Source organism: Thalassophryne amazonica, chromosome 1 (assembly GCF_902500255.1).
Source record: "Thalassophryne amazonica chromosome 1, fThaAma1.1, whole genome shotgun sequence".
Classification (NCBI taxonomy): domain Eukaryota; kingdom Metazoa; phylum Chordata; class Actinopteri; order Batrachoidiformes; family Batrachoididae; genus Thalassophryne; species Thalassophryne amazonica.
The window spans coordinates 169,877,947-169,893,927 of record NC_047103.1 but is presented as its reverse complement, the minus strand read 5'-3'; the positions used below and the strand labels follow the sequence as shown (position 1 = coordinate 169,893,927).

The window sequence follows — 15,981 nt, the reverse complement described above, 5'->3', positions numbered from 1 at the left end:
TGTATAAAGTACCGGAAAATCGCACTTAAGTAAAAGTACAGATACCCATTTAAAAAATGACTTTGGTAGAAGTTCAAGTCACTGATTGAAATGCTACTCAAAAGTCTTAAAGTATCTAGTATTTATTGTACTTAAGTATGGCAAGTAATGTACAACTAAATGTACTCAAGTATTGAAAGTAAAAGTACAAGTAAGTAAGTCCTTTCGGCTGCTCCCTTGTTTTGTACTCGGGGTTGCCACAGCAAATCCAAGGTGGATCTGCATGTTGAATTGGCACAAATTTTACGCCGGATACCCTTCCTGACGCAACTCCACATTACATGGAGAAATGTGGTAGGGGTGGGATTCGATCCGGGAACCTACCGCACTGAAACCAAGTGCATTAACCACTTGGCCACCACCCCTACCTGAAAGTAAAAGTACAAGTAAATTTTAATAATCAAAAACGGACTGATTTTTTAATAAAAGTTTATCTAGGCTTGTAAATGACTGGTCGTATTAGTCAAAATACTGAAAATTGTGCACATCACACAAAAACACTTCAGAAACAAGGTTTCAAAACCTAAACAAGAGTAGGCTACTCACTAGGTGTTCACAGGAAACACTTATTTATTTCTATATGTATTTATTTATTTTCATTGTTACATGGTTTTATCTTTTCTGTTGTGTTTTGTTTCATTAGGTTATTTTTGTCTCTTTCTCTAAAATTGTATTGTAACATTATTAGTCTATTATTATTGACTATTATTGTCTATTATGTAGACTATTATTGTTGTTGCTATTATTAATATATGAATAAAAATAAATTTAAAAAAATTACAATTTGACTATTTTACGACAACAAACGCTGAGCCATTAATTATACAGAAAAAAAACACAAACGTGTTGATGCGAACAGCTTAATGCTAACTTTAACATTGAAAACGCCATAGACATGCTAACACGTTAGCATTGGTCATAAGTTATAAAATACATCTATCAACTGTTTCAGAAGACCATAACAGGTCAGTTTAACATAAAAGTATTAAATATTACTCACAGACATATGCTCTTCAAGGTTTTAGTGTGAAAATTAGGATAAAGCGAAATTAAATAATGAATCCACGAATCGTAGATTGAAACACTACTTTGATCTCCGAATCACTGCTTCGATTGGTTCAAAGCAAAGCCGCGCTGCAGAAAAGCTGATTACAGACCCACTGCAGGTCTGTAATCAATGCAGAGAAATTATCATTTTCCTGACAAACAAGTGCGGAACTGCAAAAAAACCTACCGGACATGCCTCATGACAAATCGGCCTGACTTCGTTGCAGTCACTAGTAATCAGTGGTGTCTCTCTCTCTCTGTGTGTGTGTGTGTGTGTGTGTTTTTGTAACGAGTAACGGCATGGCGCATAGAAAATGTATCGGAGTAGAAGTATGCAATTAAGGTCGGAAATGTAGTGAAGTAAAAGTGAAAGTAAGCTGAATTAAAAAAAACTCAAGTACAAAGTCTCCCAAAACATACTTAAGTACAGTAGTGAACTATTTTTACTTTGTTACTATACAACACTGGACTCAACCCAGAATATTTTAGTGGAATAAATCTCAGTTCATGTGGTGAAACTAAAAAAATGGTTTAAACATTTCTACAGGGAGGACAGAAGGATTAAAAATGCTGTTAAGCAGCTTTTAAATGGGGTTTTAGTCAAAGTGATTAACTGCTGAAACCGGTTTTAATCCTCTGAACCCCAGAACCTGCTGGTGGGTTTGAAAGTCATGTTTTCATTCAGAGGGAAAAAGTAAATCACAAAAATTACATCACGTGTCAGCGGCAAAAACTTATCATCAGTCTTTCAGATTTTTACCACTTGAAGAACTAATCATGTAGCAAACACTAAATATGAAAATTAACCCAATTTCAGCTAAAATACAGATATTTAGTCTTTTGGTTTCTCCCTTCCATTTGGGTTCCGGATCTGGAAGCTGGTTTGGCACCACTCCTCCACCGCAACATGAAAACTTTGACAGCCTCAGATGAGACCAACAGTAAAAAAAAAATCAGCAACTCTTCAACTGAACAGCAGACAGTAGAAGACAAGAGACAGAGAGAGACAGACAGACGGACAGAGAACAGATAATTTGCTGCCTGTGGAGCCACGTTTCCCCCTGAATATTTCTTACACGTTTCAGCACTTGTAAAACGTTTTGTCAAATAAATGATTTGTTACATTGTAACTGTTATGATGCACAAAATACATTTTTTGAGTTCTATTTAATTGAATTGTGATGGTGCTGTTTGCATGGAGGTGCAGGACTTTTAGGTGGAGTGAAAATGGGACCACAGTAAATAAAAACACGGCACAAGAGAATATCCAGAACCTGATCAGGATTCAGGAGGTTAATCAGTCAACTGTAAAGGCCCCTTCACACATACTGCCAATATGAACAACTCCAGGGCGACACCCGTCGGAGCAGCTGGTATGAATGCACCACCAAACATCGCACTGACAGGCAGGCGTGCATGATGCTGGTGCGACAGTTCGTCCATGCGATCGCGTAGTTGCTGAAAACAAAGAAAAGAAAATACATGTCACCCACAGGATTCGAACCCCATGCCTTCCAAAAGCTCTGACTGCAGCCAGAAACTTTATCAAAGTAAGCTACCATCACTGTCCTGTAAAGGAGCTCAACACTGCCTCATATCAGGAAGCACATATGTATTAAAAAAAAATCTAAATGACACACCATATAAAACACTGTATTGTATTAAATCCCTCTCATCAAGCGAGCAATACAAATATGAGCCGTCTGTTCCTCTGTAGATGACCCATTAAAATTTAGTAAGGTATATCTTATATATTATATTCCGTTCTAAGGTGGAACTATGCCAGTATACAAAGGTATATCTAAATATCTAACAAGGAAGCATAAATAGGAGAGTAGAAAAGAGTAGAGTAGAGAACCAGGGATGGTAGGTTTAGGGCCCCCATGGGTCACTGAGGTACAGTCATGAAATCATATGAATGAGAAGCAGTTCACTTGTCATTCATGTCCACAGGGGCATAGCACCAAATTCTGGGCCTCGGGATACTAGCCATATTGAAGACCCCCCCCCCCCCCCACTGTTCTTTTTTATTAACGCAAACACCAAATTTCTAATGTGTAGTCAAACCAGGTCTAAAGCATGTATACCTTAGATCACACCTGGGAGTTAGAACCCTTTTTAAGTTGGGGGAGCAATATTGAGTTGGGGGGTCTGGGGGACCAAATTGCACCATTTTCTAGAAAAATGGCTGCAATTGGTTGCATTCCCGTCTGTTAAAATGCACAGGAATGCACCAAATTTCACCATTTTTCTACAAAATGGTGCAATTTGGTCCCCCAGACCAACTCAATAACTAGCTTTCAAGCTCACCTCTCTACCAAAGAATTTGGTTAGCAGCTGCTTTCCCTCATTTAGTTTTCCTTTCCCTGTCCTTTTTTCTCTTCTTGATTGAAATCCAGACCTTTGAGTTTTTAGGAAAGACATATTTTATTTCAGCCTAAACACTAGGGGCTGCAGCTAACGATTATTTTACTAATCCAGTTCTCGGTCGATTATTTTTTCGATTAATCGTTTTGGGGGGTTTTTTTTTTCTTACATGTGAGTTTTGCCATTATTTCTGTGAGTTATTATTAAAAGGCCTTTGTCACACAACATCAATGTTTCACCTTGTAGTATTCTCGTCAAAAACATACCTGGAGTAGTGTTTTGTTTTATTTTGCACATACATACATCACCGGCACACCACAGAGAGATTTCCATCAGGTTTTAGATGCCTACAGCAACTATCTCAACCACCGACAACATATAAATCAAATCAAATCAATTTTAGTTATATAGCGCCAAATCACAACAACAGTTGCCCCAAGGCGCTTATATTGTAAGGCAAAAGCCATCCAATAATCACAGAAAAACCCCAACGGTTCAAAACGACCCCCTATGAGCAAGCACTTGGCGACAGTGGGAAGGAAAAACTCCCTTTTTAACAGGAAGAAACCTCCAGCAGAACCAGGCTCAGGGACGGGCAGTCTTCTGCTGGGACTGGTTGGGGCTGAGGGAGGAGAACCAGGAAAAAGACATGCTGTGGAAGAGAGCAGAGATCAATCACTAATGATTAAATGCAGAGTGGTGCATACAAGATAAGATGGGACCTGATTATTCAAAACCTTATAAGTAAGAAGAATAATTTTAAATTCTGTTCTAGAATTAACAGGAAGCCAATGAAGAGAGGCCAATATGGGTGAAATATGCTCTCTCCTTCTAGTCCCCGTCAGTACTCTAGCTGCAGCATTTTGAATTAACTGAAGGCTTTTCAGAGAACTTTTAGGACAACCTGATAATAATGAATTTACAATAGTCCAGCCTAGAGGAAATAAATGCATGAATTAGTTTTTCAGCATCACTCTGAGACAAGACCTTTCTAATTTTAGAGATACTGCGCAAATGTAAAAAAGCAGTCCTATATATTTGCTTAATATGCGCATTCAAGAACATATCCTGATCAAAAATGACTCCAATTTCAAATGAATTAAAGCGCTGTCCTGGGTTTTGATTAATTAATAAGCTGGAGTGGAAGATTGCTGCTAATCCTCCCCCTCGGCCCGTGCTACGAGCATTCTGACAGTTAGTGTGACTCGGGGATGTTGACTCATTTAAACTACATATTCATCCTGCTGTAACCAGGTTTCTGTAAGGCAGAATAAATCAATATGTTGATCAATTATTATATCATTTACTAACAGGGACTTAGAAGAGAGAGACCTAATGTTTAATAGACCACATTTAACTGTTTTAGTCTGTGGTGCAGTTGAAGGTGCTATATTATTTTTTCTTTTTGAATTTTTATGCTTAAATAGATTTTTACCTGGTTGTTGGTGGTCTTGGAGCAGGCACCGTCTCTACGGGGATGGGGTATTGGGGGGATGGCAGGGGGAGAGAAGCTGCAGAGAGGTGTGTAAGACTACAACTCTGCTTCCTGGTCCCAACCCTGGATAGTCACGGTTTGGAGGGTTTAATAAAATTGGCCAGATTTCTAGAAATGAGAGCTGCTTCATCCAAAGTGGGATGGATGCCGTCTCTCCTAACAAGACCAGGTTTTCCCAGAAGCTTTGCCAATCTATCTATCTATGAAGCCCACCTCATTTTTGGACACCACTCAGACAGCCAGCAATTCAAGGAGAACATGCGGCTAAACATGTCACTCCCGGTCCGATTGGGGACCGGGAGTTATTACAGCAAGAGTCCACAAAAGTATTTTAAAGGCCTGACGAAAGTGTAATATGTTATATTATGATTATTATTTTCATGAAAAAAGACACAAATGTGCAGTTTACTGCTTTTTTTTTTTCTTGTGTAAAAAAAACAACTTAGATGTGGTTTGACCGAAACAAATTGTCATTAAACTAATAAATCAAATCAAATCAATTTTATTTATATAGCACCAAATCACAACAAACAGTTGCCCCAAGGCGCTTTATATTGTAAGGCAAAGCCATACAATAATTACGTAAAAACCCAACGGTCAAAACGACCCCTGTGAGCAAGCACTTGGCGACAGTGGGAAGGAAAAACCCCTTTAACAGGAAGAAACCTCCAGCAGAACCAGGCTCAGGGAGGGGCAGTCTTCTGCTGGGACTGGGTTGCGGCTGAGGGAGGTGTTGGTGTTACCCCTGTGTTGGTATATGGCATTGGAGAACATAAAGAAGGAATCATATCCTTAAACCTAGTTTCCTGAAAGACTTCTACTGTAATGAAACTTATTCCCCACTGCTGGGTAGTCCATTAACGTAAATGTAAATGTTATTAGAAATGATCAGACAGAAGGGGGTTTTCAGGGAATACTGTTAAGTCTTCAGTTTCCATACCATAAGTCAGAACAAGATCTAAGGTATGATTAAAGGGTGGGTGGACCTCATTACATTTTGAGCAAAAATAAAACAGGGATGAAGTGGCGGTTTAAGAGTCACTCGGTATTCACAGGAAACAGTATTTCTATATTTATTTATGTTCATTGTTAGTTGGTTTAATCTTTTCTGTTTTGTTTTATCAGATTCTTTTGTCAGTTTCTCTAAAACTATATTGTGGCATTAATAGTTATTACTATATTGTTGTTGTTGTTTCTATTATTGATTATTGATATATAAATAAAAATAAATGAATAATAATATTACAATTTGTATACATTTGACTCTTTTACGACAACAACCGCTGAGCCATTGAATTATTATACAGAAACAAATGTGCTGACAGCGCAGCAGCTTAATGCTAACTTCAACATTGCAAACGCCATAGACATGCTAACGCGTTAGCATCAGTCCCATTTTTAAGTTATAAAATAGATCTATCAACTGTTTCAGAAGACCATAACAGGTCAGATTAACATAAAAATGGTAAAATGTTACTCACAGACATATGCTCCTTGGGGTTTTAGGTGGGGAAATATTAAGATTAAGCAAAATAAAACCTATGAATCAACAAAGCACCAGATCGAATCACTGCTTCGCTATGCGACTCACGTGCTTCGATATGCGAATCACTGCTCGATTGGTTCAAGGTTCAAAGCAAAGCCACGCTGCAGAAACAGTTGATTTATATGGAAGATAAAAAACATTTGCGGTAAAACAAAGTTATTTAACAACTAATTGAGACTAATTTAGTTGTCAACTATTTTAATAATCGATAAATCGATTAGTTGTTTCAGCTCTACTAAACACCTCCTCTTTCTGTGAGATCCCGTTTGGGATGTGTGTGTGTGTGAGGGGGGAAGCAGAATGTCGCCTGTGCGCCTGTACTAAACCATTGTACAAGTGTGCAGGGGTGGAAGGCCCTCAGAGATCTTTCAGTATATTGTAGAGCAGAATTATGTTTGCAACATTTATACATTCATTCTAATTATATTCTTTTACAACATGAATTGTATGGACATTAATAACATGCAACACAAAAATGTATTTAATGCCAGTTTTTTGTGCCCCCCCCCCCCCCCATGCTCTGGGCCTTTGTACATAGTACCCTTTACCCCCCAGTCCAATGCCCCTGCATGTCCACATGTGCTGGCGTGTGTCCTGCTGGCTCCCCGCGTCTTGCTGACACGTCTTGTGGACAGTGCATTGCAGGACACCGCGTCACGTGGAAGAGAGCTCACGTGGGTGACGTGACAGTCAGATCGCCTGCTGCGTGCTATGATCTGACTGTCCGTTTCAACCTGGGGCAGCCTGTCCATGTGCGAGCCGTGATATATGTTTTTATTTTGTCCACTTGATGACAGCAAACACAACACGCGCGTCACGTGGTCAGTTTAGTCCATGTCTGTCCAAACACAGTACTGTCCAGCTGGGATGTCCAGAATGACAGATCTCCACTCCTGCTTCTGTCATCGCCACACATCCTGTCAGTTCAGCGCACACACCAAAGCCCACACTCGTGGGGAACTTAGACAAATTTCACTGCGAGTACGACAATGATTGTTTGCAGACTGTTGTCGTTATAACAGTGCGGACTGGCCACACATTTTCTAAGTGCCAACGAACAGTGTTAGATGTTGTGTGCGTCACCTGGAATGGCCGGCACCTGCCGCAAGAGGATCGATGGACTCGCACAGCACACACTCTGTCTTTCAGCCACTGGGTGTGTGCAAATAGTTGTAGCAACAGGTGTACAAGGTGTTGGAAGCAACTACGAAATACAGGTTTGCATTCCTGCTTCATGCGCACTTAATGCGCAGTTCAACCAAATTCGCACGTGTGTGAAGGGACCCTAAAGATCAACAGATTGATCAATAAAGGAAAATCTCTTTCACTTGTGGGAGCCAGTATTATAAATAAACACTGAGGAAATATTATTTCTTCATGTCAGTGAAAATAAAACTGGAATCAGGGCAGGGGGCGGGGTTATCATGATCATTATTAATATTCCTTCCCTTACCAAAAAGTAGTATATGCAAGTATGTTTCAAGTATACTTCTAGTTTACTTTTTATATACTTATCAGTACTATTTTTTGGTAAGGTTGTTAGATTGACAGGCTGATTGTTTAAAGTCACCGTGTGGGTTTTGTGTGTGTTTCGTCGCTGACACTGACTACCGTTGTGTTGTTGTCAGTGTGACCTGCGGGAGCCCAACGTGCTGCGCGTCGCTCCGGTCCCGCTCTACAACTCCTTCAGTGATGTTCACCGTTTCATCGAAACGCTCGCCGCGCGCTCATCACCAGCAGCCAATCGCAGTTCAGCTGAGGAAGAACTCAAGACTGCTCACAATCGAAGAATGTCTCCTTTAAAAAAAAATGATAAAATAAAATAAGAAAGTGTGTCACTGTTTTCTTTTCTGTCATTAAACGGATCCAAGTTCAGTTTCTGTATTTTTGGTTCCTGTTTGTTATAAAGTCTCGGGTCAGAGGTTTGGTTGATGGTGTAAGTGTGTCACTGTTTTCTCAACTGAAATTAAATGGTTGTACTGCTGTGTAAAACTTAACACAGTTAGAGCCATAGGTAACTGGATATGAACATTTAAATTAAAGCCACCAATCTCCAGCTGAACCACGTCCTGTTTGGTTCTCAATCTACTCTCACAGCAGGAACAAATGAATCACAGTGGTCCAAATCATTGTGGACATGCGTGGATGTTGGGTTTTTCAAGTAAGTTACTTACTGACAGATTAGAGAGCATACAGTGCATCCAGAGAGTATTCACCAGCGCTTCACTTTTTCCACATTTCGCCTATTCCAAATGGGTGAAATTCATTTTTTTCCCTAAAATTCTATAAACCAATACCCATAATGATAATGTGAAAAAAGTTTTTTTTTTTTTTATTATTGCAAATTTAACATCTATATGAAAATTCAGTAAGGTATATCTTATATTCCAATTCTAAGGTGGAACTATGCCAGTATACAAACTTGCTCTTGCTTGCCTCTACTGGTGGTTGGCTCTCACTGCGGTATTGTATCACTTCCTGTTCCGGAGCACAGCGGTGTTTTTCTGTATCTGTTAGCTGTTTAATCTGCGCAGTTAGATTGATCTAGTTATCTAGATTACGATTTGTTTCCAGTGTAATCTTTACGTGCCTTAACTAAAGCACTCCTTCTGCTGAATCACCTCTAAATTATTACACATTATTCACTTTGCGTGTTTTTAGGAATCGCTAGCTTAGCGTAGCTACTAGCTCTTAGCCGATTTAGCATGGCGGCTTATCCCTGTCTCTCCCGCACTTTTCTGCTATGGGCTGTGAAATGTTTAGTTATTCCTCGGCCTCCTTAGCAGTACTGGTACTTGTAATAAGTGTAGCTTATTCGTAGCTTTGGAGGCCAGGCTGGGCGAATTGGAGACTCGGCTCCGAACCGTGGAAAATTCTACAGCTAGCCAGGCCCCTGTAGTCGGTGCGGACCAAGGTAGCTTAGCCGCCGTTAGTTCCCCCCTGGCGATCCCGAGCAGCCGGGAAAGCAGGCTGCCTGGGTGGACTGTGAGGAGGAAGCGTAGCCTAAACAGAAGCCCGTTGTACACCGCCAACCCGTTCACATCTCTAACCGTTTTTCCCCACTCGACGACACACCGCCGAGGATCAAACTCTGGTTATTGGCGACTCTGTTTTGAGAAATGTGAAGTTAGCGACACCCCGCAACCATAGTCAATTGTCTTCCGGGGGCCAGAGCAGGCGACATGAAGGAAATTTGAAACTGCTGGCTACGGCTAAGCGTAAATTTGGTAAGATGTAATCAACGTCGGCAGTAATGACACCCGGTTACGCCAATCGGATGGTCACTAAAATTAACATTGAATCGGTGTGTAACTTTGCAAAAACAATGTCGGACTCTGTAGTTTTCTCTGGGCCCCTCCCAATCAGACCGGGAGTGACATGTTAGCCGCATGTTCTCCTGAATTGCTGGCTGTCTGAGTGGTGTCCAAAAAATGCAGGTGGGCTTCATAGATAATGGCAAAGCTTCTGGTGGAAAACCTGGTCTTGTTAGGAGAGACGGCATCCATCCCACTTTGGATGGAGCAGCTCTCATTTCTAGAAATCTGGCCAATTTTCTTAAATCCTCCAAACCGTGACTATCCAGGGTTGGGACCAGGAAGCAGAGTTGTAGTCTTACACACCTCTCTGCAGCTTCTCTCCCCCCCTGCCATCCCCTCATTACCTCCATCCCCGTTAGAGACGGTGCCTGCTCCCAGACTACCAATAACCAGCAAAATCTATTTAAGCATAAAAATTCAAAAAGAAAAAATAATATAGCACCTTCAACTGCACCACAGACTAAAACAGTTAAATGTGGTCTATTAAACATTAGGTCTCTCTCTTCTAAGTCCCTGTTGGTAACTGATATAATAATGATCAAATATTGATTATTCTGCCTACAGAAACTGGTTACAGCAGGATGAATATGTTAGTTTAAATGAGTCAACACCCCCGAGTCACACTAACTGTCAGAATGCTCGTAGCACGGGCCGGCGGCGGAGGATTAGCAGCAATCTTCCATTCCAGCTTATTAATAATCAAAAACCAGACAGAGCTTTAATTCATTGAACGCTTGACTCTTAGTCTTGTCCATCCCAAATTGGAAGTCCCCAAAAACCAGTTTTATTTGTTATTATCTATCGTCCACTGGTCGGTACTGTGAGTTTTCTCTGTGAATTTTCAGACCTTTGTCTGACTTAGTGCTTAGCTCAGATAAGATAATTATCGGTGGGCGATTTTAACATCCACACAGATGCTGAGAATGACAGCCTCAACACTGCATTTAATCTATTATTAGACTTATTGGCTTTGCTCAAAAACGTAAATGAGGTCCACCACCACTTTATCAAATCTTAGATCTTGTTCTGACTTATGGTATGGAAATAGAAGACTTAACAGTATTCCCTGAACACTCCCTTCTGTCTGATCATTTCTTAATAACATTTACATTTACTCTGATGGACTACCAGCAGTAGGGAATAAGTTTCATTACACTAGAAGTCTTTCAGAAAGCGCTGTAACTAGGTTTAAGGATATGATTCCTTTATGTTCTCTGATGCCATATAACAACACAGTGCAGAGTAGCTACCTAAACTCTGTAGGAGATAGAGTATCTCGTCAGTAGTTTTACATCCTCATTGAGACAACTTTGGATGCTGTAGCTCCTCTGAAAAGAGAGCTTTAAATCAGAAGTGTCTGACTCCGTGGTATAACTCACAAACTCGTAGCTTAAAGCAGATAACCCGTAAGTTGAGAGGAAATGGCGTCTCACTAATTTAGAAGATCTTCACTTAGCCTGGAAAAAGAGTCTGTTGCTCTATAAAAAAAGCCCTCCGTAAAGCTAGGACATCTTTCTACTCATCACTAATTGAAGAAAATAAGAACAACCCCAGGTTTCTTTTCAGCACTGTAGCCAGGCTGACAAAGAGTCAGAGCTCTATTGAGCTGTATTCCATTAACTTTAACTAGTAATGACTTCATGACTTTCTTTGCTAACAAAAACTATTAGAGAAAAATTACTCATAACCATCCCAAAGACGTATCGTTATCTTTGGCTGCTTTCAGTGATGCCGGTATTTGGTTAGACTCTTTCTCTCCGATTGTTCTGTCTGAGTTATTTTCATTAGTTACTTCATCCAAACCATCAACATGTTATTAGACCCCATTCCTACCAGGCTGCTCAAGGAAGCCCTACCATTATTTAATGCTTCGATCTTAAATATGATCAATCTATCTTTGTTAGTTGGCTATGTACCACAGGCTTTTAAGGTGGCAGTAATTAAACCATTACTTAAAAAGCCATCACTTGACCCAGCTATCTTAGCTAATTATAGGCCAATCTCCAACCTTCCTTTTCTCTCAAAAATTCTTGAAAGGGTAGTTTGTAAAACAGCTAACTGATCATCTGCAGAGGAATGGTCTATTTGAAGAGTTTCAGTCAGGTTTTAGAATTCATCATAGTACAGAAACAGCATTAGTGAAGGTTACAAATGATCTTCTTATGGCCTCGGACAGTGGACTCATCTCTGTGCTTGTTCTGTTAGACCTCAGCTGCTTTTGATACTGTTGACCATAAAATTTATTACAGAGATTAGAGCATGCCATAGGTATTAAAGGCACTGCGCTGCGGTGGTTTGAATCATATTTGTCTAATAGATTACAATTTGTTCATGTAAATGGGGAATTCTTCACAGACTAAAGTTAATTATGGAGTTCCACAAGGTTCTGTGCTAGGACCAATTTTATTCACTTTATATATGCTTCCCTTAGGCAGTATTATTAGACGGTATTGCTTAAATTTTCATTGTTACGCAGATGATACCCAGCTTTATCTATCCATGAAGCCAGAGGACACACACCAATTAGCTAAACTGCAGGATTGTCTACAGACATAAAGACATGGATGACCTCTAATTTCCTGCTTTTAAACTCAGATAAAACTGAAGTTATTGTACTTGGCCCCACAAATCTTAGAAACATGGTGTCTAACCAGATCCTTACTCTGGATGCATTACCCTGACCTCTAGTAATACTGTGAGAATCTTGGAGTCATTTTTGATCAGGATATGTCATTCAAGCGCATATTAAAAAAATATGTAGGACTGCTTTTTTGCATTACGCAATATCTCTAAAATTAGAAAGGTCTTGTCTCAGAGTGATGCTGAAAAACTAATTCATGCATTTATTTCCTCTAGGCTGGACTATTGTTTAATTATTATCAGGTTGTCCTAAAAGTTCCCTAAAAAGCCTTCAGTTAATTCAAATGCTGCAGCTAGAGTACTGACGGGGACTGGAAGGAGAGAGCATATCTCACCCTATTGGCCTCTCTTCATTGGCTTCCTGTTAATTCTAGAATAGAATTTAAAATTCGTCTTCTTACTTATAAGGTTTGAATAATCAGGTCCCATCTTATCTTAGGGACCTCGTAGTACCATATCACCCCAATAGAGCGCTTCGCTCTCAGACTGCAGGCTTACTTGTAGTTCCTAGGGTTTGTAAGAGTAGAATGGGAGGCAGAGCCTTCAGCTTTCAGGCTCCTCTCCTGTGGAACCAGCTCCCAATTCAGATCAGGGAGACAGACACCCTCTCTACTTTTAAGATTAGGCTTAAAACTTTTTTTGCTAAAGCTTATAGTTAGGGCTGGATCAGGTGACCCTGAACCATCCCTTAGTTATGCTGCTATAGACGTAGACTGCTGGGGGGTTCCCATGATGCACTGTTTCTTTCTCTTTTTGCTCTGTATGCACCACTCTGCATTTAATCATTAGTGATCGATCTCTGCTCCCCTCCACAGCATGTCTTTTTCCTGGTTCTCTCCTCAGCCCCAACCAGTCCCAGCAGAAGACTGCCCTCCCTGAGCCTGGTTCTGCTGGAGGTTTCTTCCTGTTAAAAGGGAGTTTTTCCTTCCCACTGTAGCCAAGTGCTTGCTCACAGGGGGTCGTTTTGACCGTTGGGGTTTTACATAATTATTGTATGGCCTTGCCTTACAATATAAAGCGCCTTGGGGCAACTGTTTGGTGTGATTTGGCGCTAATAAAAAAATTGATTGATTGATTGATTGATTGAAAGGTATATCTAACTAGAAGCACTCAGAGAGTGCAAACCTCTGCCAAGGCTATGGGGTCACTGACGCCATAACATCTACACGCCGTGGAATCATTGAACCTAAAAAAAGTCTAACAATGATGTTTGCTCAGTAGTAAAAAAAGTTTCATCTGCTGTGACTGGATAGCATGTATCCTTAGCGCTTGGCATGTTTATTGCAACTTGCACCTTTTCCAGAAGCTACTGTCATCTGAGCACTGATATTGATATTGCATGTGCATATAGACAAAAACAAGAGATAAAATTCATTTTATTATTCAACTAAAGTGCAAATATATGATTTTTTTTTAACATTTATGAAACACTTCTCTAAACAAGGCCATAGGGTCACTGACCCTAAGAGATTCCCTCCTTGGCACAGTGATCTATTCAACAATTCAGTGTTACAACCAAAACTATGATACATACACTTTTCGTTCCTTTATATTTGACATCCTTGACCATGAAAACATACCACTAGAACTTGGAATCACTTTTATGCAGTCCTGTTGCCAGATCTCAGTCTTAAGGGGGGCTTATGAAATCCACCAGGTGGGCACCACTATAATAGCTTATTTTTGCTTATTTTTACTATTCACGCAGCCCTAATCCCTCACAATAGAGGGGTAGCTACCAACTGCCAACACACACACACACCGCCACCACCACCACCGAGTGTGCACATGACGTATTAGACGACAACCAGCATCTCAAACTTAAAAAAAAACTTTTCAAAGCAACCAACAGAGGGGTAGCAGTAGTACCAATTGCCATCACACACACTCACACGAGTGGCGAATGCTTGTCTTTCAAGGAGGGGAAGCTCAATTTCGGCCTACATAACAAAATGTGTCGGTTTATTTATACGTAAATTCTACCCTCCGTTCCTTTTCAAGAAACAGTACATTTTATTTGTTACAGCACTTCCAGTCAGCCAGCTCACTGTCATACCAGGACAGCTGAAAGGACCTGTTACTTTTCCCACCTTTTGCACCAAATTAATCTGAGGAGTTGATCTGTCCTGCTGTTTAACTCTTAAGTTTTTCTTGTTAAGGAAGATTATCAAATGGCTTTGCCAAAATCTGGTCCACAACATTCAAATTGTCTGCCATTATGTGCAGCTTGCTACCTAGCTAGCTCGCTAGCTGGGACTGGGGGGAGGCTCGTGTGAAGTGTGTCCGCCTGTGAGCGCTTTGTGACGGTGGAGGAGCTCAGCAGCACCCGCTGCTCGGTAGGACAGAAACTGCGATAGAAGTCAGAAAGAGTGATAGAAGTCAGTCTCCAAACACAAGCAGCTACAAAAAAACCCACCAGAACAGAAGCTCGATTTGTCGCTAATCGTTTTTAACAAAGAAAATCCCGCTAAGAGGATTACGAAAGTCTCCGGTTCAACTCAGAACAGAATGAAAATTAAAAAATGCTCCCACGGATGTTTACACCAAAAGATCGCTGATTCCAATCTTTCTCAGAGGTACATTGTTTTTTTTCTGTAATTTTCTCATGCATTTGTTGACAAACTGGAGATCTTCTGTCTATGTTTGTGCCTCAGAGACTCAGGGTTTCTTGGATGCTGCTTTTATACCAAATCATGATTACAATCACCTGTTTGAAATAACATGAATTATTTGTTGGCCATTTATTTTTACCTCATTACAAACCAGTGTTGTATAGTAATGAAGTAAAAATACTTCACTACTGTACTTAAGTACGTTTTGGGAGACTTACTTTCACTTTTACTTCACTACATGTCCGACCTTAATTGCATACTTGTACTCCGATACATTTTCTATGCACGATGCCGTTACTCGTTACAAAAAAAAAACACACACACACACGAAAAAAGTTGTGGTGTTTTCACCCAGAGACGAGTGACTGCAACAAAGTCAGGCCGATTTGTCATGAGACATGTCTGGTAGGCTTTTTTGCAGTTGCGCACTTGGGGGGTGTTTGTCAGGAAAATGATCATTTCTCTAAATTAATTACAGACCCGCTGCAGGTCTGTAATCAGCTTTTCTGCAGCGCGGCTTTGCTTTGAACCTTGAACCAATCGAAGCAGTGATTCGCGATTCGTGGATTCATTGTTTAATTTCGTTTTATCCTAATTTTTCCCGCTAAAACCCTGAAGAGCATATGTCTGTGAGTAATATTTAATATTTTTATGTTAAACCGACCTGTTATGGTCTTCTGAAACAGTTGATAGATGTATTTTATAACTTAAAAACACATTATCATGTCTATGGCGTTTTCAATGTTAAAGTTAGCATTAAGCTGTTCGCATCAGCACGTTTGTGTTGATTTGTTTTCTGTTTAATTAATGGCTCAGTGTTCGTTGTCGTAAAACAGTCAAATTGTAATTTTTTTAATTTATTTTTATTCATATAGCAACGACAATAATAGTCCACATAATAGACAATAATAGTCAGTA

The 15,981-nt window shown here is 40.2% G+C and overlaps 1 protein-coding gene across 1 annotated transcript in view; it reads left to right on the top strand.

The window, feature by feature from the left end:
* Positions 1-15,981, top strand: part of kynu (kynureninase) — a 63,373-nt gene that overhangs the window by 30,343 nt on the left and 17,049 nt on the right.